Below are 20,801 nucleotides of genomic sequence, written 5' to 3' on the forward strand. Positions count from 1 at the left end.
GTTGTGGGTTCCATTCCGGCATGGGCCACTGTGAGCTGCACCCTCCTTAAAAAATAAGTAAATAAGTAAATAAATAAATAAAAACACTTCACCCAGCAACTGCAGAATATGCACTATTTTCAAGTGTCCATGAAAAAGTCATCAAAATAGACCATACACTGAGCCATAAAGCCGGTCTTAACAAATTTCACCAGATTAAAATCATGCAGACAATGCTTTCTAATTACAGTGGAATTAAGTTGAAATCAATAACAAAAACTAACCAGTAATATTAAGTGACACATTCCTAAATAACCCATCTGTCGGAGAAAAAGCACAATGGAAATTATAAATATTTTGAATCAAAATAATAATTATAATTTAGCAAAATATGTGGGATGTAGCTAAAGCAGTGTTTACAGGGGAATTTACTGCATAAAACAGAAGAAAACTTGAAAGTTAATTATCTAAACTGCCATTTGAAAAGCTAGAAAAACAAGACCATATTTAACCCAAAGGAAGTAGAGGGAAAGAAATACTTAATATAAGAGCAGAAATCAGTGAAATGGAGAAACAGACCTAAATAGACAAAAGTCTACAAGACTAAGCATGGTTCATTTGAAAAGATTACTAAAAATAGTATAATATGAATAAGACTGATAAGTAAAAATAGAGAGAAAACACAAATTATCACTAAGAGTTGTGAAAACTGAGCTATCATAGATCCTGCAGATATAAAATGGATAATAGGAGGAAGTTAAGAACAATTTTATGTCAATAAATTTGATAGGTTAGAAGAAATGGAGAAACTCTTTGAAAAAAATCAATTTATCAAAACCAATGTAAGAAGGGATATAATATCTGAATATTCTCATATCTGGTAAAGAAATGGAATCTGTTATTTAAAACAGTCCATCTATAAAAACTTCAGGCCCAGATGACTTCTCTGGTAAATTCTTTAAAAAATTTAGGGAAGAAATGACACCAAACTTGTAACTCTGTCATAGAAAGGAGAAAAAGGGGTATATTTCCTCATTTTAGGAGACCAGAATAACTTTGAAAACAGAACTTGACAATAACATTATAAAGAAAGAATTACAGACTAATATCCCTGATGGTCACAAAAATCCTAAACAAAGTATTAGCAAATTAAATCCTGCAATTTATAAAAAGGTTAACACATCATGACAATTTGAAGAGTTGTTATTAACAGAAGATCACTAGCAAAATAAAGGAGAAAAACCATACAATCATCTGAATAGATGCAAAAAAGTCACTCAGTGAAATTCTGTACCTATGATGACAAAAACACTCAGTAACGTGGGAATAGAAGGAAACTAGCTCAGTTTGATAAGGGTATCTACAAAAACAAACAAACATAATCCTGAACTGTAAAATACTGTAGGCTTTTCCTTCTAGGATCCTACAAGACAAAAATGTTTGCTATCACCACTTGTGTCCAACATTATACTGGAGGTTCAGGTAGGTGTGAGAATGGAAGAAAAAAGAAGGAAAGAGCGTGTCGTTTGCAAATGAAGAAGTCAAAGTGTTATTCACAGATAAAATGATTGTGTACACAGAAAATCCAAAGGAATTTACTCTATTGGAACCAATCAGTGAATTATGCAAAGCTGAGGGATTCATGGTCAATATAAAAAAATCAATTGTTTCTATATATGAGCTACAAAAAAAATTGGATAATGCAACGTATAAGTGAGAAAGCTGTTCTGAAGAGCCCTTCCAGCATTACTGAGGACAATTTACTTTTCCTCAAGAACACCCCTATTGATCACTGGTATAAGAAACGAGAAAGACACTAGTGGAAATTGTGTACATGTAAAGGACCGTTGTTGGTAATGTTATCATTCCAGAATGTTGGGGAGGGAGAGAAATTTGCACGGGGCAGTACAAGCAAAACTGAATCATGAGCTATTCATGTTTTTACCTCCTGGGTGTCCATGAGTTAAAGCAGACAATTATTCACAGGCTCAGAAAACTCTGGAACCAGAAGCCATGGCTATAAATTGCACAAAGAAAAAATCGGATGTTCTCTTAATACCCATTTAAAAGAGGAAAAGCAATTAGAGAGTAGATCATTTAAGTACAGGAAGATGGGGAAATACTTAAGTAGGTGTCTAACCAGTTATTCAATATGACGATAGTACAAATGACACACACACTAAATGTTATCTCTTGCTTCTACAGTTTTAGGAACTGGCTCACTGAGTTTTCTAAGGGATGACTCAATCTACTGTCCCCTCCTCCCCTGCCCATTTCATAGATGAGAAAATGGCAGCCTTGTGGGGCTGTGTGATTGGCCCAAAGTTGAAGAGCTATTCAACTGCAGAGTGGGTGATGAGACACAAGCCACCCAGTGCCTATTCCAGGGCTCTCTCCATGTCTTCTGCCTTCCATCTGTCAGCTTTAAGAGAGAATTTACAAAGCTTTTGCAGCAATTTGAAGGAAATAACACTAGCAATTAATGTAAACTGACACCGTCAACAGTCTTGAACTTGTAGATTCCATGTGGGGAAAGAAAGACTTTCCCTCCACCCTCCTGGTTGGATAGCTGGGTCTACAAAATAATTGGACAACAGGCAGATTAACAGGAGAAAAGGTATACAAATACATCATTTTTAATAGTACGTGCACATACTAGGCATACTAGGAAAGATGGTGAATACTCAATAAATTAGTGAGATTTGAGAACTGACATACCGTCTTAATGGGGGAAGAGTAGGGAGGACGTAGCCAACTTAGGGGAGAGCAAATGATTTTTAGGAGAGATGAAGGGGTCCTTGGAAGCCTAAATGGGAGGTATGCAAGTTTGTGACACAGTTTATCTGGGTGTGGTCTACTCTCCTGTGATAAGAGTCAGTCTTCCCTAGTGGATGATATTCCTGGCGAGGGCATTTGTGACAATGAGTTCCTTTTGGAGGCTCCGGCTTTAGGAAGTTAAAGGAAGTTCAGGGAAAGCCTCTCCCTGCATTTGTGGTTTTTCCAGTGCCTTCAGCTCAAAATAATATACCAAAGTGGCATTTTGGGGTGACATGTCCTGAACTCTTTCATGAGAAACAATTTTTTTTTCTTTTTTTAAAGATGTTTTTTATTGGGGGAGGGGAACAGGAACAGGACTTTATTGGGGAACAGTGTGTACTTCCAGGACTTTTTTTTTTTTTTGCCAAGTCAAGTTGTTGTCCTTTCAATCTTAGTGGTGGAGGGTGCCGTTCAGCTTCAAGTTGTCCTTTCAGTCTTAGTGGTGGAGGGCGCAGCTCAGCTCCAGGTCCAGTTGCCGTTGCTAGTTGCAGGGGGCGCTGCCCACCATCCCTTGAGGGATTCAAGGAGTTGAACCAGCAGCCTTGTGGTTGAGAGCCCACTGGCCCATATGGAAATTGAACCGGCAGCCTTCGGAGTTAGGAGCATAGAGCCCTAACTGTCTGAGCCACCGGGCCTGCCCTGAGAAACAATTTTTAAACACACTTTCCCCCTTCTCTCTCATCTCCACTGTCTACCAGGCATTCCAGATCACACGTTTAAAGCTGGGAGGGTGGATGAGCCAAAATGAGTTTGACAGAGAGAAGCTTCAGGCTGTGGACCCAGGGTTTCCCCTAGATAGGGGTCATCTGATCTTTCCTAACCCATCATTGATCGTGTTATAGTTTGTCTTCTTCTTTTTTTCCCCCCAAACTTTATTTAAGTGTGTTTTTCCAGGATCCATCAGCTCCTAGTCAAGTAGTTATTTCAATCTAGTTGTGGAGGGCACAGCTCACACTGGTCTATGTGGGGATCAAACCAGTCACCCTGGTGTTACGAGTATGGCACTCTGACCAACTAAGCTAACCGGCCAACCCATAGTTTGTCTTCTTGTTGGTCTTCTCCAGTGCTCTTAGACTCCTTTGTGATTGGGGTTCAATCCAATTCATCTTTGTATCTCCAGCACTGGTCAGGGTATTGGCACAGTGCAGACACTCAACAAATGCCTGTGGGATCAGTTATTAGTCATGCATTTCACTGTGGATTACTTAAACTCAATTATATGAAATCGTGGCTGCATCCCTGAACGTTATCATCTAAGGCGGCCGGTTTAGGGAGAAGATGAGTTTTGGTTTGACAAGATGAGACCTCTGCTTTTGTTTTGTTTTGTTTTGTTTTTGGTTCCATTTGCTTATGTTTGGCCACACACTGTCCAGGCTTTCTTCAAAAAAAAAAAAAGAAGAAAAAGAAAAAAAAGGCCTCTAATAACAAAATCGTGAATGGTACATTATATTTGATTTTTTGTTCTTCCCAGCATCAGTAATTCTAGTCCTTTAGTGATCTAGTGATCAGAAAATAGGCTAGACTCTAAAATGATGTCATGGGCGTGATGGAATGATTAACTCCTGGCTACTCTACTTTAATTTGGGATTTTACTGGTTTAAGAATACTGCAAAACGGCGGAGCTGGTATTCCTCTCAGAATTTTCTCTCTTTTAGAGAGATGTGTCTGCTTCTTGTTGTTGGTGTTGGTGACTATCAGAGACCTCCAATTAATATTTCAGAAGATTTGGAGGTACACCAAAAGTCATTTGAAATCAAGTCATGGGAAAGCAGATGAGAGAAAGCTTACAGAGAGGATATGAGAGAGGCCCGCCCGGTGTCTCAGGCGGTTGGAGCTCCATGCTCCTAACTCCAAAGGCTGCCAGTTCGATTCCCATATGGGCCAGTGGGCTCTCAACCACAAGGTTGCCGGTTTGACTCCCTCCAAGGGATGGTGGGCTCCGCCCCCTGCAACTAACAATGGCAACTGGACCTGGAGCTGAGCTGCGCCCTCCACAACTAAGATTGAAAGGACAACAGCTTGACTTAGAAAAGTCCTGGAAGTACACACTGTTCCCCAATAACGTCCTGTTCCCCTTCCCTACTAATAAAAAAAAAATCTTTTTTTAAAAAAAGAGAGGATATGAGAGTGGTTCTCCAATGTGTGGAAAATTCAAGAAGGAAACAGTCTTGTTGGATGCCCACTAGACTTCCTGGTACTCTGAGCTTACTGCTACGTGTCAATTTCTGAAATGAGAAGTGGGAGGAAGCCTGTTTTATAATATTACAAAGATTTAGGACCATGAACTTTATGTAAAACAATAGGGACATAAAGTCTATATGTAGCCCTGATTGTCAATAATCTATTGTAGAAAATTTGAAAAAAAAAGGTACAAAAAGATAAATATCACCTGTATTTGTATCACTCACGAATAGATCTTACAAAAAATTGTTTTCACATACACACTTTTAGTACAAAGTTGAAGTCATGCAAAATCTGTTACTTTATAACTTTATCACAGAACAGACTGTGATTGTATTCCTCATGTTGTGACATATTCTTTTTTTGTGCACTCTATTTTGACATGAAGTACTTCTTTGTTTAATTGAGCCTCCGCTGCTGGACATTTAGAGTGTTTCCTATGGTTCAACTTAAGGATGTCCTTGAAGGGAGTCAGAGAAAGGGTCGGGGTTGACCTGGGTGAATATGAGCCAGATTTTGAAAGAAAAGGAGGTGGTTAGCCTGGGAAAGACTAAGTTCAGTTGGGTAAATCACAGCTTTCTTTCAATATTTGAAGGTTGGCATTTGGAAGAGGAGTAAGATTTGGTCTGTGTGGTCCCAAAATGAGAAGATTTAGAAAGAGAAGATGGAAATCAATTTGTGACATGTAAAGATAATTTTTTACAGTTAAGAGTAGTCAGACAAGGTCTGGGCAGTTTCAGGAGGTAGCAAGTGTCCAGCTCATGCAGATATTTAAATACAAGCTGAAAATGACTTAACCATGTTTAAAAAGGTGGAAGAAATCATTTATTTATTTGTTTTTGTTTTTGGAATGGGAAGGGCTGTTGGGAAAGGCTTCCAAAGTGAACGTTTGAATGCAGGCTTCTAATTATTTCTCTCAGGGTTCAATATTTGTATAATGATTTCCAGTTCATAACTGAGGAAGCAGATTCAGAGCAGTGGAATGAATGCCCCAGGTTACTACGTTAGGAGGTAGCTGAGACTGGGCTGGGTCCCCATATTCTTGGTCCCTACAACCTTACGACTGCTCCTCCTTCCCATTGCTATTCCAACTATTCAGGCCACAATCCCTTCTCAAAGTCCAGACTCACAGTACATTGCCTATGTCTGCTCCACTGCAAGAAAATGAAAATGTCCCCAATGACTGATGTGAACAAAATGTCCCTATACAGTTAACAGGTTAGGTGTCCTGTGTGTCATCTCTACCCCACAGCAGGGACTTCATGATTAGGATTTGGACAGGTAAGGGCAGGGTTCCTTCCCACTCTGACATCTGATGTCTTAGATGCCTTTTGCTCAGGAGGGCCCCTCCTTAGAGGTCTGAATTAACATACCTTGAAAACTGGCCCATTGTCTTACGTATACCTTCAGCTTCCTCGACTCAGAACCCTGGGACACTGGGATTCGACCCTCCACGCTACCCCTCTAGCTGCAAAGCGCTACCCCTCTAGCTGCAAAGCCCGGAGTCCAGGAATTTATTCCTGTCTCTAGCACCCACCCTGAATCCTTGCCTCCCCCGCAGTCCTTTTGGGCTAGACCATTTTGGCTACAAGAGGGGCAAAGCACCATCTCAGGTGACCAGCTCCCTGCTGTACTCTGGCCTTTTCAGCCAAAGCAAGTCAGAGGGTCTCGTGAAGATGACTCACCCCCTTACCCCCCTCAAAAGGCACACTCATTCATGCCCCACTAAAGCCACTGCATCCGGCCTTGCAGCCCTCCCAGTCAGGCTCCCTCCCAATCTTCAGGAAGCCTTCATCCTCTGTGGAAGTGAGAGGCCGGCAGGAAGCAGATGCCCCCCCCTCCCCTTTAAACCCTGAGTGAAGTGTATGTATTCCTCTTGCTTTTAACCATTTCCTGGTTTTAGCTGCTTGCCTACTAGAGCCAGCTCTTGGTATTTACCAATTCTGCGGTGGCTCCATTCCTTAAAAAACATTTATTTGGTATGCAGTATGTATCAAACACTAAGGGTTTAAAAACAAACAAACCAAACACCAAATGAGCTAGGTTTCTGCCCTTGAAGAGCTTCCTTTTCTCCTGGCAGCTGGGAAAGGAAGCCTGAAGTGATAATGCGGGGAGATAAATACTGAGGAGGGAATGAGGCCTTGCCTGGGAGAGAGCAATAGCCAGGAAAGAACCAGATGTGTGCTTTGGGGACCTCAACTGGGATGTCCCCTGGAGAACACCTGTGGGGTCTGATCACAAACTAATAAGAAGGAATGTTATCCCCAGAGCAATAAGGGATCCCTCAGGTCTTCAGCAGGCGATGATGTGATCCTGAATTTGACAAAGACTCTCCTGCAGCCCGGAGGAGGGTGAAGGCAAAAGGAGACAGGGAGGCTGGGAGCAGACTTTTAGTCCATTATTGTTTTCTGTTCTGTTTAGATTTTCAACCCATATACTTGAATTGTTCTTATTTGAAAAAGAAAGAGATTATCTGGGCAATGGGGATAGCGGCTCCTTTTGTCTTATTCCTTATACTCTTTACGTTATAGATTTAAAAGGGAAATTTAATAAATGATGTTTGCTTTTATGTATTTTCCAGTTCTATTGAGATATAATTGACATACAACTCTGTATCAATTGAAGGTGTAGAGCATAATGATTTGACTTGCATATATTGTGAAAAGATTACCACAATAAACTTAGTTAACATCCATCACCTCATGTAGTTACATAAAAATAAAAAAATAGAAAAAGAAAATAAATGTGTTTTTCCTGTGATGAGAGCCCTTAGGATTTTCTCTCGTAACAATTTTCATGTGTGCCATACAACAGTGTTAACGACCATTACCATGCTGTACATTACAGCCCTTGTAACTGGAAGTTTGTACCTTTTGACCACCTTTACCATCCCCTCCCTCAAGCCAATTTTTGCTTTTAAAATTCTGGAAGTAAATTCAGACGTGGGAATGGACAGACAAGATACATTTGCCAGCCTTCATAAAAGGACTTTTGGCTCTTTGACCCTGCCCTTAAGCTGTTAACTTAAGGGCATGTGGGTAGAAGGCTATTATTTTTGCATTTGGGACATTGAAGTTAATAGACTTGGACACACAGAGGTCCTGCGTAAATCTCTGTCCAATGAGAATGCCCAAATCTATAGTTTCTCAAACTGACTGTACCTGGGGTGAGCTGTGGACTGTGCCAGAACACTGGTTTGAGAAGCACTGCTGTAACAGAACTAACTGGCTTCATGGTAATTACTGACATTGTATCTTCAGTGGGATTTTCGTCTTCCAGCTTTGCTGCCTGCAACAATCTGTCCTCTGGTGCTAGAGAAATTCCGTCCATTTTAAGATCAGAAGAGAACATTTCCTACTTGTTTAAAAATCACTGGACAGTTTCCCTTCAAGTTTTCTGATTGCCAAAAACCTCATATAGGATGGAGGAAAATTGGAAGAAAATTTCAGGAGCTCATCATTCATGTAAAAATACAAAACAAAGTAGTATTTACAGTATGGCAGATATGGTGCTAGTGATACGAAGATGAAAATATAAGATCCTTGCCCTAAAAGCACTTGTAGTTGAGAAACAGTCATACAAATATGATAGAATAAAGTAATACCACTGCTCTGACCACATAAATATCTTTTGAATTGAATTGAGGTAAAACAGGAAATATGTTGAAGACAGCAGCAGTAAATGCACATATTGATAAACACTGTAGGAACATTAAATGACGTCCACTACTTACCTACATTAAAAAGCCAAGAAAATAAGCCAAAACTCTCAAGAACTGTTGAGCTAATGAACCATTGAAGTAAGTGATCTTTGTAGATTTCTGTGCCTCCTACCTAATTTAAATTCCATGTACTTAATTATTGTTCAGTTTCATTAGGGCATTTTCCCTCAAACTGTTAATTTCGAGGAAGCTGCCATATATATGAATCAATATATTAAAGTGTATTTCTTAAAAAAAAAAAAAAGTGTATTTCTTTTTAAATCCTGACCAAATGTTGTAAAATACTGTTTTGGGATATTCCAAAACCATGCAATTAATTAATATGCTTTAATCTAACATTTACATTTTGTATTTAACCTTTATTTTGATGTCACAAAAAAGAAAACATTAAAGATAATTCATGAAATAACATTGGTAAACATTCTTACATGACAGGAAAGCAATACATATCATCCTCACTTTTAAAAATGGCACCATTAGAACCACACCTTGGCATGAAACAACATTGTAAACAACCTGATGATGCTTACCTATACGGTGACGGTGACGGCAGAGCACGTGGTCCAGGTAAGAAGAGGTGGGGAGGGGGAGGGCAGTGAAGCTGAGAGCAGAGACGCAGACTGAGCTAGACCACCTTGTCAGACGACTAGGAATGGAGATGGTCACAGATAAGTTGGGGTGATGGATGTCTGGTGTTGATATCACACACTAGCCTAACAATAGAATATAGCCATGCAGTTTCCTTCTTTTTTGCAGTAAAATTAGAAAGAAATCAACAAAAAGATGACACCTCTTCCTTTTCCCCTAAATGAGCTTGGGATATATACACAGGTAAGGACAAAGAGCCAACAAATATGTATATAAAAAAGAAGACCCGAAATGGTCCAACAAATGCAAATTAAAACAAGAGTGGAAAAAAGTCATCCTCACATGCTACTTTTGGGAGTGCAAACTGGTGAAATCATTTCTGAAGAATACTTTAGCGACATGAACAAAGCTCTTTAAGGATTCATGCTCTTATCCTAAGGAAATAACTGGACAGGGGTGGAAAATGTATATATGCAATGTTTATGCAGCTTTATTTATGATAACAAAAAAGAGGAACACTCTTTAAAAATAGAGGAGCAATTAAATGAATTATGGCCCATTCAACTGATGGAATACTTGTAGCTGTTAAAATAATTAAGTTTCACTTGATTAACACAAAACGTGTTCATACTTGCAAGTAAAAAAGGCATAAAACGTACCTACATGTGTTGCGAGTGTGTGCATATGCATGTCTCCCTAAGAATGTCTGGGAGGATATATGCCAATATGAAGATATTGGTGAGGTTTATCTCTGGGTGACATCTATGAATAATCTTTTTTTTTAAATCTGTGAATAATCTTTACCTCTTTGTTTTCCCTATTGTAAAACTGTTTCTCGTGTCCACATGTTACTTTTTTTTTGTTGTTTTTGGACCTCAAGTGTAGAGAACTGAGTATTAACTTCTTGGTTCATAGCATGCTATCATTATCAGTTTAAATAAGGCCCCGCTCTTGTTTTATTTTGTTTCCTTTTAATCTGTTTCATACACTTGACTAACTTTTACAATCAGAACTAACAATAAAGCTTATACAAGGGGAGCAATGAAGGAGCTGTACTCAGAAGTCTGTAAGAAGTGCAGCGCTGTCAGATTCTGGCTGTGCCACTGTCCAGGGACTAATTGTAAAACTGTTCACCTTCTAACCTGGTGTGAGGGGCAGTCATAGGAACATTCGTTTCTTTGTCGTTGGAATGTTTGGGTTACAACTCGCGGGGTTCTGACTTCTGAACTTTTGAGCTTGATATAGTGTATCACCTAGTATGGTCATGAACAGATGTGGAACCAAACAAAAAACCCAGCATCTTGGGTAGAATCTGCATATTAGTTTGCTTGGGCTACCATAACAAAGTACCACAAATCAGGTGGCTTAAACAACAATTTATTGTATCATAGTTCTGAAGGCTAGAAGTCCAAAATCAAGGTGTTGGGGGAGGTTGGTTCCCTCTGAGGCTGTGAGGGAGAATTTATTCAATCCTGTTTCCCAGCTTCTGCCAGCCTTAGGTATTCTTTGGCTTGTAGATGGCATTCTCCCGGTGTCTTCACATTGTGTTTCCCGGGTGTATGTCTGTTTCTGTCCATATTTCCCCGTTTTATAAGGACACCAGTCATAGTGGATTAGGGCTTGCTCTAATGATGTCATCTTTTTTTTTTTTTTTTTTTGTTGAGAGCCCACTGGCCCATGTGGGAATCGAACCGACAGCCTTCGGAGTTAGGAGCATGGAGCTCTAACCGCCTGCGCCACCGGGCCGGCCTAATGATGTCATCTTGATTATCTCTGTAAAGACCTGATATCGAAATAATCTTGGATCATCTTGGTGTGGTAGAAATGGGCTTTGCAATTACACCTGGGTTTGGATCTTGGCTTCACCACTAACTGGTGGTGTGACCTAGGAAAGTTATTTACTCAGGGCTTGTTTTCTCATTTGTATAATGGGGATGTCATGTTGCTGTGAGGATTAGACATACGCTAGAATGTACTGGATTAGTGGAGGCTGTTATTAGCTGTGAGTTGGGTGGGGTCTTTGCCTTTATAGGTTAACTTCTATAAGACACATCAGTCAGTGGATGTGATGAGATTCTCAGATGACAGCAAGGATTCCATCGCTGAACCTGGTCAACACTAAACTGGCATCTGAACCAGAGTCCTTCCTGCCTATCTGTTTACTTGTTTGGGGCCAGTGTAATTTATAGGTTACTTTTTAGGTGAAGCCTATTAAAACCACTTTACAGCATTTCAACCTGGACATGACAGCGACAGGTCATTGATCAGTGTTGTGTAAGGCTGTCACATGGGTGGGGGTGGGGCTGGCCCTGTGTGGTTGAGAGGGAAGGGTGCAGCCTTCTAGATATGAAGACGAGAAATGCCTTCAATTACTGCATGATTGTGAGCTCAAGATTCTGCCTCACCCTTATAATCTTCTAGATTGATTTGACTGAAGACAAGGGCCCATTTCTTGAGAGACTGTCATATTGTTTCCAGGTTATCTGAAAGATTAATTATGCAAATTTCCTTCATTACCACCAATAAAAATTTGACTCAAATTTAACTTCAGTGTTAAAGGTTGCTAATGCTCAAGTGCTTATGATAGAAGTGAAACTGGTGAATGTGGTGGGGGTGGGGAACAGGGAGAAGAAAACCCGGAGTGGGGGAGGGGTTGGTTGCATAGATGGACCCGATTCTGGGAGGAATTAAGGTAGCGATTTCTCACCTCAACATGGACACTCTTGGCCAGTTTCTTCAAAACAATCGGGTTGAACGTGGACTTTAATTGCATTAGCAGAGCAATTTTGAAAAAGTCGGCAATCCAAAAGAACTTGTGACAGTCATGGCAACTTTTGATACCATGGAGAAGAATCAGCCTGAAGTAAGCTATTTGCCCGACTACTTTTTGTCTCATTTATTTCAGGTTTGGTCTCATTTCTTTCAGGGCCTGTGCTAATTTGAATGGTTGCCTTAAGTGTATCAATGTTCTTATCACTGAAGGAGGGAAACATTTGTTGGAAACCATTTAAAGCAAGTGTCTTTCCTTGAGTTACATAGGATAGAACCAGTATTTATTACAGGATTGTTATTCTTTACTAGGATTGTATCTGTTGCTACTGTATTTGTGAACACTTTAAGCTTAAGAAAAAAATTGATACGAACACTGTTATATGATGGCAAAACCCAAACTTAGAAATCAATCAATAAATTAGTGACTTGGTGTAAAATAATACCTATGTTATCCTTTTTAACGTTAACACTTAAGTGCCATTTTATTGGGCTTGGTACAAAATACAATTTTTAGCCAGTGGCTGTCTACTGATTACAAAGTAGCCAGCACAGCATGGCTACTAGCACAGCTAGGTTTTAATGCCTGGGGGGCGAGGGGGACACCTACCAACCTTTAAGCAGAAAGGGTAGATATGATAAAAATAAATGGAAGCCAGAATATTCATAAAGAATTGTGGGCGAATTCAGAATCTGGAAGCTGAGATGGTACATGAAATAGAATACGGTGTGGGGCGACAAGGCTACAGTAACAGGTCGTGTTAATGGAGGGGGTTTTCCGACCGAGAAGGCAGCGCCCAGCCAGGTGGGTAGGGTCTGAAATAGGTGGGAAAGCCAGGGAGAGCGTGCACGGCCTAAAAAGTTTTTATGATGGTTCCGTCCACAATTTCTGAACGTTGGCGTTGGTGGCTACACAAACCGTGTGGCACGATTTAATCAAGGTGTCAGCTGCAGGGGCATCCCGGATTCGGGCGAAGCGTCCGGAATTCCTGAGATGTCTGAAACGCGGAGGCGGCCTCTTCCCCACCCCCAGCCGCGGCCTCCGTGGGCATTTTCCGGCGAGGGGGGCACGCGAGCCCTTCCAAGAACAGTTTAAACGCGCGGACGTGCGCACCCCGGCTGCCTTCCCTCGGCTGGCGCGCGACCGCGGAACGGAGGTGAGAGCCCCGGGCCAGGGAGCGGGGGTGGGCGGGGGTGGGCTTCCGGGGGTCCCCGCGCGGCCGCGAAGCCCGACCCCCTCCCCCCGGCGCGGGCGGGGCTGCGGGCGCACGACGCGGAAGCGCAGGGCTCCGGGGGTGGCGGCGCAGAGGCCGCGCGCGCTCCTCTGCCCGCAGTCGCGGGGCGCGGCCAGGCGGCAGGGGAGGCGGCAGGCGCTCGCTTACGGGCCGGGCCGCCGCCTCGCCCCCCCTTCCTCTCCCCTCCCTCCGCCTGGCCATCCTCCTCCTCTCCCTCCCCCGAGCGAATCACGCGCCCTCCTCTGACACTCGTAGCGGGCCCGAGCTCCGAATTTATCCTTCACGTGACCTGAGGGGGTTGGGTGGTTGGTTGGGTACGGAGGGGGAGCGCTAAAGGAGGGAACGGAATCTGCCGTTGCCGGAGCGACAGGCCCCGCCCACCGGCTTGAGCCGGGGGGCGGGAGGAGGACGTCAGCACGTCAGCCGGGGTTTTGCGTTTTGATTGACAGTTGCTATAGCGACCGGGTCGGTCCGTCGCCATTTTGTTGGTTGGTTTTTTTTTAAACCCTTTCGCTTCCCGCCCGAATAATAATAAAAAGCCCCATTGGAGTGAGGCGGGGGTGGCGGCGGCAAGAGCGGCGGGGGGATCCGGGGAGACTGCTGCCGTCGCTGCTGCTGATCGCGGCTCAGGTCGGGCTCAGGGAGCGGACACCCCAAGCGGGGGGTGCGGGCGCCGCCGCCGCCGCCGCCGCTTCTGCTGCTGCTGTTCCTGCTGCTGCTGTTGGTGCCGCTGCCGCCGCCGGCGAGCGGGCGGGACCGGTGTGAGTGTGAGAGTGTGTGTGTGAGTGAGCGTGTGCGAGGGCGAGTGTGCGTGCGCGCGTGTGTGTGAGTGTCTGTCTGTCTGTGCGGGGACTCGGGGGCGGGCGGTTCGGGCTCTCCTGGCGGAGGAGCCGCCGCCGCCGCCGCCGCTCGGGCCCCGGCGCTTCTCGCTGCGCAGGTTTGGAGCGCGCGCCATTTTGTGAGATTTACAAAATCCTCCTCGGGAAGACGCCGCCGGGAGCGGTCGCGACTCGGCGCCCGGCCTCGCCGCCGCCGCCCTCCGCGCCGGGCCGGGCCGCGCGGCCCCGCCGCCGGGAGTCGGGGTCCGGGGACTGCGGTATTTGCCGGGGAGGGGGCTGTCGCCTCCCCGGCCCCGGGCGCCGCTGGAACCGCGGGCCGGAGAGAGACTGAGAGGCTGCGGCTCGGCCGCGGAGCCGGGAGCCGGGAGCGCCGGCGGCGGAGAGCGGCGACCGGGCGGCGCTGGCTGCGGAGGCCGCGGCGGGAGCGCCGCGGCGGGAGCCGGAGGCTGAGACTCACCGGAGGGAGCGGCGCGAGCGCCCCGCCATCGTCCTGGTGAGTGTCCGGCCGGGCCGCGGCCCCGCCCGGCCCGGCGCCCGGCTCCCCCCGCGGCCTGCAGCCGGGCCCGCGCCGAGGCCGGCCGGGCGGAGGGAGGGACCTGCCATTTTAGGAGGAGGCGCCGCGGCCGGGGCTGGCCGCCGGGGGAGGGAGCCCGCCGGGCCCGGTCCCGGAGGAGAGGCGGGTGCGAGCGGAGGGAAAGTTGCGGAGGGCGGGAGCCGGGGCCGCGGCCTCCCGGGAGCCGGGGCCTGGGGGCCGCAGGAAGCGCTAGACCTTCACTGGTCGCCCGAGCGGAGGGGAGGAGGTTGTCTTCCTCCTCCTCCTCCTCTTCCTCCTCATCCTCTCCCCCAGCTCCTCCCTCGTCCCTCCTCTCGGGCCCCTCCAGTGGGGAGCCGCCGGGTGCCCCGCAAGGACAATGCACGGGTTAAGGAAACGGGGCCGGCGGCCGGGCGAGGCGCGGGGAGGCCGGGGCCCGCTCCTCGGCGCCCTCCGGGGTGAGTGCCGGCGCGGGCGCGAGGGCTCCGGCCCCCGCGGGGGCGCGAGGAGCTGCTCAGCCGCCCGGCGAGCCGGTGGTGGGGAATTGTAACAGATCTGGGCCCTGCAGCGGACCTGACAGGTCTGTTCCCAGGCGCAGACCTGCTCTCTCTTAGGTCCGCCGAGGCTGCTGACGATCCCCACTCTTAGCGAAGGGCCCTCCCCGGAAGAGTTAAAGAGGGCAAAAGCAGTGCGTGGTCGGCTCCGACTATTTGGCTGTGCCTTGCGTCCAACCCTAGATGGTACGAATCCTGTAATCTAGGCGCCTCACTTGAATGTGAGCCCCGTCTGGTTCTTGAATTCCGCCCAAGTTGTCAAAAAAAAAAATATACACCATAAAACGTTGTTTTCACACTGATTTAAAAATGTGGACGAAGAGCGCCATTCATTCTTCTCGGGGCTTTATTTACATAAACAAGCTTATCCTACTGGTAGGCACTGTTACCCATTTCACAGATGGGGAAACTGCTGTGACTCATCCAAGGTCACACAGCTGGGACTCCTGGAGCCGGGAGCCTGTAGCCAGCCTGCCTGGGCTCTTCTTAATCACTAGGTTATAATTCATTATTATAAACACTGGCAAACTTGGGAGCTATGTTTGTGCAGTGACTCAGGGTTCTAACCTGGAGATTGTGCCCATGCATATAGTGTTCAGCATGAAAATTAACTGGTTTGCCGACGTGGATTGACATGAGAGCCTCTTAGTGAAACTTGTCAGTCCCCCCTCCCCCAAGAAAACTATCTAAACAATTTTTGAATGGAAGGAATTAAAAAATATTATTTGGTGCGTTTTGTTCTTCACATTTAGTTTTAATTATAGACATCATTTAAGTACCGATGAGTCATAAGAAAGTTTTGTGTAAAGTTATGTTTAGTTATTTTTTTATGTTGACTTAGATTTCTTCCGTGACCCCTTAATGCTTTACTTATACAAAGTGTTTAAGAATGGATATATATTTAATATTTTGATTTTGGGGTGTTTAATAATTCAGTGGAATTAATTACCTTTAGCTTTTGTTTTCTTAAATTTCTCATGTCTTAATTTAGTTACTTTAAGAGTATTTTTGGATAGACTCTAAATGTGAGACTAGAACTAAAATTTCATATGCTAAGATTTTAACCTGAAGAAGATAGGTTCGAAGAAACGGTGGTCTCTCTGAAAAAAGTTTACTTAGTTATAGTTAAGGTATTTAATGCACATATGACACCTAAAATACCCCAGTGCTTTTGGAAGATTTGCCTTGAAATAGCAGTGTTGTTTGTGGTGGCTGTCCAAATTCATCTAGACTTCAAACCTTGCCAGAAAGCTAAGGACTCCTGTCAGTGTTTACGCCGAGTTGCAAAACTGGGTATAAAAAGTTCATAAGAGACATAAAATTAGAAATTAATCTAGAAGGAAGGGTCACCTCTGTGTTTTTAAGGTGAAGGCATACTCCTTTAGAAAAGATTTTATGTTTGAAGGAATAGACTTGAATGAATGAATGGTCATTATTGGTAGGGGTGGGAGGCGGACTAAGTGATCTAGTGAGATTTTTGTTGTTAGGAATTTGGAATTTAGGTGTAAGATTGTTTCTTAAACATTTTGAAGACATTGGTGGGACCTATTAGAAACTTAAACACAAAATTACTGTTAGGGATCAATAATTAATGAGGCAGTCCAGTCTTTTAGGGGCACAAACATTCAAAATAAATGAAAATATTCCATTTTAATGCAATATCCTGTTTGGGAGTGTTGATAGTAAAAAAAAAACCCCTTGGTTAGAATTTCCCCCCTCTAGAATATTGCCTAATGTCTGCCCTTCAGTTTTATTTATGGAGAGTTACTGTGTTTATAACTGAAAGTTATGTGGGGGGGGGAGTGGTAAGTGTAACAACTAGTGTTTAAAGGATTTATGTAGGTTTTTATACTATTACGACTATGTACCAAAGTAAAATTCAAGATAACTTGTTATAACACATGATATAGTATGACCTTTGGCATGCATTTTGTTTTGAAACTACAAAGAAAATGCTAATTTGTATTGAATTTTAAGTACTTATTATTTGAAAACAATTTTCAAAAAACTAAAATAGCTTAGAAATTTAGTCTGCCCAGGGATATTTTCACATGTATATTTACTGTTGCCAAGAGTCTAGTTATGGGAAGAAAATTTGGATAGAAGTAACTTCATTATGATTGCGAAGGGAATTGTCTTGTACGTGACATTAAATATAAGATTAATAATAGAAGAGGGGGGCTTCATTTGTGACTTGGTATTTGTGATAAGGTGTTTATCAGTTTTTCTTTGCTTTAGAATGAGCTTTTCTCTTATTTCAAAGAACTTGCACATTTCCTACACACGCACCCCCAACCCACTCACTGCTCTCCAAGCAATTTGTCTTTTACCCCATCAAGAAAAAACCCAGCAAAACCAGAACCCAGCAAAACCGAAAAACTTCCAGATAGTCTTTAGAAAGAACTTGGCTCTTCTCTCCCCAAATTTAATTAGTCTCATAATTTTGTTACATTCCTTATCAGTAATTTAAACTGAACTAAGAATTTGGGTTGAGTGTTTCGTGGTTTACCTCCAGATACTTGTGTATATTTTCTGTTTAGAAATAAAGATATTACTTGAAACTATCAAACATGGTCACCTGAAACTTGATACCAACAGTTTGCCCTGTCAAAGTGAATTGCCAGACTTGTTTAAGAGCAGTGTTTATACATAGTGGTTATGCCATTTAAAAGACTTTTTACCATACATTATTTTGATCATTGGGCAATGTTTTATTGGCTAGAGACATTTTGGTAATTTGTAACCCAAGGATGGCACAATTTTGGATTAGACATTTTAGGTGGTTAAAATTTGTTTAATTACTTGGAAAAAATCATTAAATTATTTTAAATTACCTATAATTTTTCTTCACTTGTCCCTAAATGAAGAAATCTTTTGAAATCTTGCCTTAGTCAATGCTATAATGTTAAGCTAGAGCTGTAAAGTTTACCACTGGTTATGTCAAAGTGTAATGTGGACTTTACATGACTAAAATAATTTAAGATTCATGTTAGGTAATTAAAGACAAATCTTGTTTCCTAACCCAGTGGCTACAAGCAGCCTTAGTTTCACTTTTTGGTATATGAAAACAAAATTATTTGGAAATACTGTGTTGTATAAACCAGCCAGCTAAATGCTTTTTAAAAGTTACGCTTTTGCCTTGAAGTCCTACTTCTGGAATTGTATAATGAGTTAAAATATTGGTGATAATAACTTACAATACATTGAACACCTAAAATGATATGAACCTTGTAGGCGTCCCTTTTGCTAACTAACACACAACCATTTTGGCTTCTTGGCAGTTGATGGTTTTACCAGAGCTATGTATCCTCTCTTCTAGAAGATGATTTTTAAGTTTGTATCAGGGTTAAAGTTTTGACAAGGTATATAAATATTTTTGTTTGAGGGAAGTGTGCATGTATATGCATACAATGTACAGGGCATAGTAGTTTAAAATGTTATCTCTACTTTTGATGAATTGTTTTGAGTTTTATCTCCCCATAATTAAAATGCTTGTTTAAATCTATTTTTTGTGTATGGGAATAGTGAGCTAGTTTAACATGGAATGAAACTGGTTTTCAGCATCATCTCGATTTTAGATAACATCCCTTTTCTAAAAAACCCCCTACTTTTTTCTAAGTGTATGAAATATCTAATGACAAGAGTTGATTTTTTTTTTGATTGTTTTATGGGTTTTTGTGGTTAAGGTTGGCATCTTAGCACATGGTTTGGGTAAAAAGATGCTCAAACGGTGACGTATATCCAAAGCCTCCTTGATAACTCGTCATAGATAGCAGTTGAGGCAGTATGGTGCTGTGGAGAGGGGATCGGCCTGGGAGATGGTGCCTGGCAGACTCCAGAGTCAGGCAGGTCTGAAATCTCAGCAGGACCTGCCATTCCCTGGCAGTGCAACTGTAGCACAGTGATTTCACTGCGCGTTAGTTTCTTCAGCTCTGAAATGGGGTCTTGTGGAGGTAATGCATGTATATTTCTCAATAGCCTTCTTTTCTGTCTTTTCCTTCCCCTTCCTCTTCTTCATTCATACTCATCCTTGTCTCAGCAGAAATGCTGCTACTTCTTCAGAGAGGCCTTCCCCAAACCCCCAGTTTATGTCAGGTTCCTTGGCCATGCATTTTTACAGGACTTTGCTTTTTTTCACAGTCCTTATTACAAATAACTATGAAATTGATTCATATACATTCACATATGTGTGTATATATACATGTATATATTATATATACTTACTTATTTAATGTTTCTCACCCTGTTAGATTAGATTGTACGTTTGGACAGGAATAATTCTTTCTTGATCACGCCTGTAACTAATGCCTGGCACATAGCAGGGGTATGTAAATGTATATGTACACAGAATGATGAATGAGGAACCTGTTTGCTGAATCCTGAGGACCACTCCTTAGTTGTGCAATCTTGGGCACAGTAGCTTCTCTGAGCTTCACTGTCCTATATGTCAAATGAGCATAGCACCAGCTGTCCTGCCCAGGATTTTGAGAATGTGAAATGAGATACTGAAATGGGGTGCTTTGAAATAGTGTAAAATGCCATATATGTTGGTACAGTAGCAATAATTTAAGTGGTGGGGTTATCCAAGAGTATATAATTAGAATTCCAACTTTACTGAGTTGATAAGTAGCTATTATTTGACATTTATTATAAATTTAAACTTTCTGTATGCATTAGGTATAAAACAAGATTGGGCCTGTGTTCTGAGTAAATACAGTGGCTTAAATGAGAAATTTATTTCTCTCTCAGGTAAGTGTAAGCAGTCTAAGGCTGATGCAGTGGTTCCACGGTAGGGGGACTTTGGTTCCTGGTCGTGTTGCTTTCCCCTGCTTAAGGAGACATCCTTTTCTGTAGAGTACAAGACCTGCCCACTGCAGCTGTTGTCTGGGAAAGGACATGGGGAAGGCACAGCCTCTCCCTTAAAGACAGACCTGGAAGTTGCAGATAGGACTATAGTTCACACCTGTTGGTCAGAAGGTACCTAGTCAGGTGGCCACATTTCGCTGCAAAGGAGGCTGGGATATGTGGTCTTTGTAGTCGTCTGGCTGAAAATCTGTTTCTACTGAAGAAGAATGGGGAATTATGAAACATTGCCTGTCACACTTTCAAATATGTTGGAAGAAACAAACTTGGAAAATACAACTTATTGGACTGATTAGTTTTATTTTCCGTATTTGGCCATTAACCTTTTGAACTATGGTGTGCAAATTCAAATAGCTCATCAGTATTTCCGCATATGCCGTATATACACATTGTCAGATGAGGAAAAAATGTCACTAAACTTTTAGCAGTGAAGCACCTTTGGGTCTGATAGTACATTATTTTACTGACATGAGCATGGTTCTTGATTGCTGTGTTATAGTGTATGGAAACAGTATTTGGGATCTAAGTTTCTGGATTTCGTTTTAATAGTCTCCTTGACCATACTGTATGTGTTCCTGCTCATATTGTCAGCAAACAGTACTAGAATAACACTTGCATCTTGTCAGGTTTTCAGTAAATGTTTGAGTCACTGAAGTTGCAAGAAGGGTGGTAGCAGTGATGTTTAAAAATACGTTTGCTATCTGGTACCTTCCTCCTTAATTT

The 20,801-nt window shown here is 43.0% G+C and overlaps 1 protein-coding gene across 8 annotated transcripts in view; it reads left to right on the forward strand.

Annotated features, from left to right (window-relative positions):
- The first annotated feature begins 13,121 nt into the window (after positions 1 to 13,121).
- Positions 13,122 to 20,801, forward strand: part of DYRK1A (dual specificity tyrosine phosphorylation regulated kinase 1A) — a 138,159-nt gene continuing 130,479 nt past the window's right edge. For 2 of the 8 annotated variants that reach the window (XM_081063034.1, XM_081063037.1), the window contains exon 1: positions 13,750 to 13,778. The gene's annotated coding sequence lies outside the window, so the exon portion shown is untranslated. Of the gene's footprint in view, positions 13,213 to 13,749; positions 13,779 to 14,146; positions 14,623 to 15,382; positions 15,402 to 20,801 lie in introns of those variants that run through there. The other 6 variants (XM_081063033.1, XM_081063038.1, XM_081063036.1 and 3 more) reach the window with 6 other exon arrangements.

Source organism: Rhinolophus hipposideros (assembly GCF_964194185.1).
Source record: "Rhinolophus hipposideros genome assembly, chromosome: 2".
Taxonomy (NCBI): Eukaryota; Metazoa; Chordata; class Mammalia; order Chiroptera; family Rhinolophidae; genus Rhinolophus; species Rhinolophus hipposideros.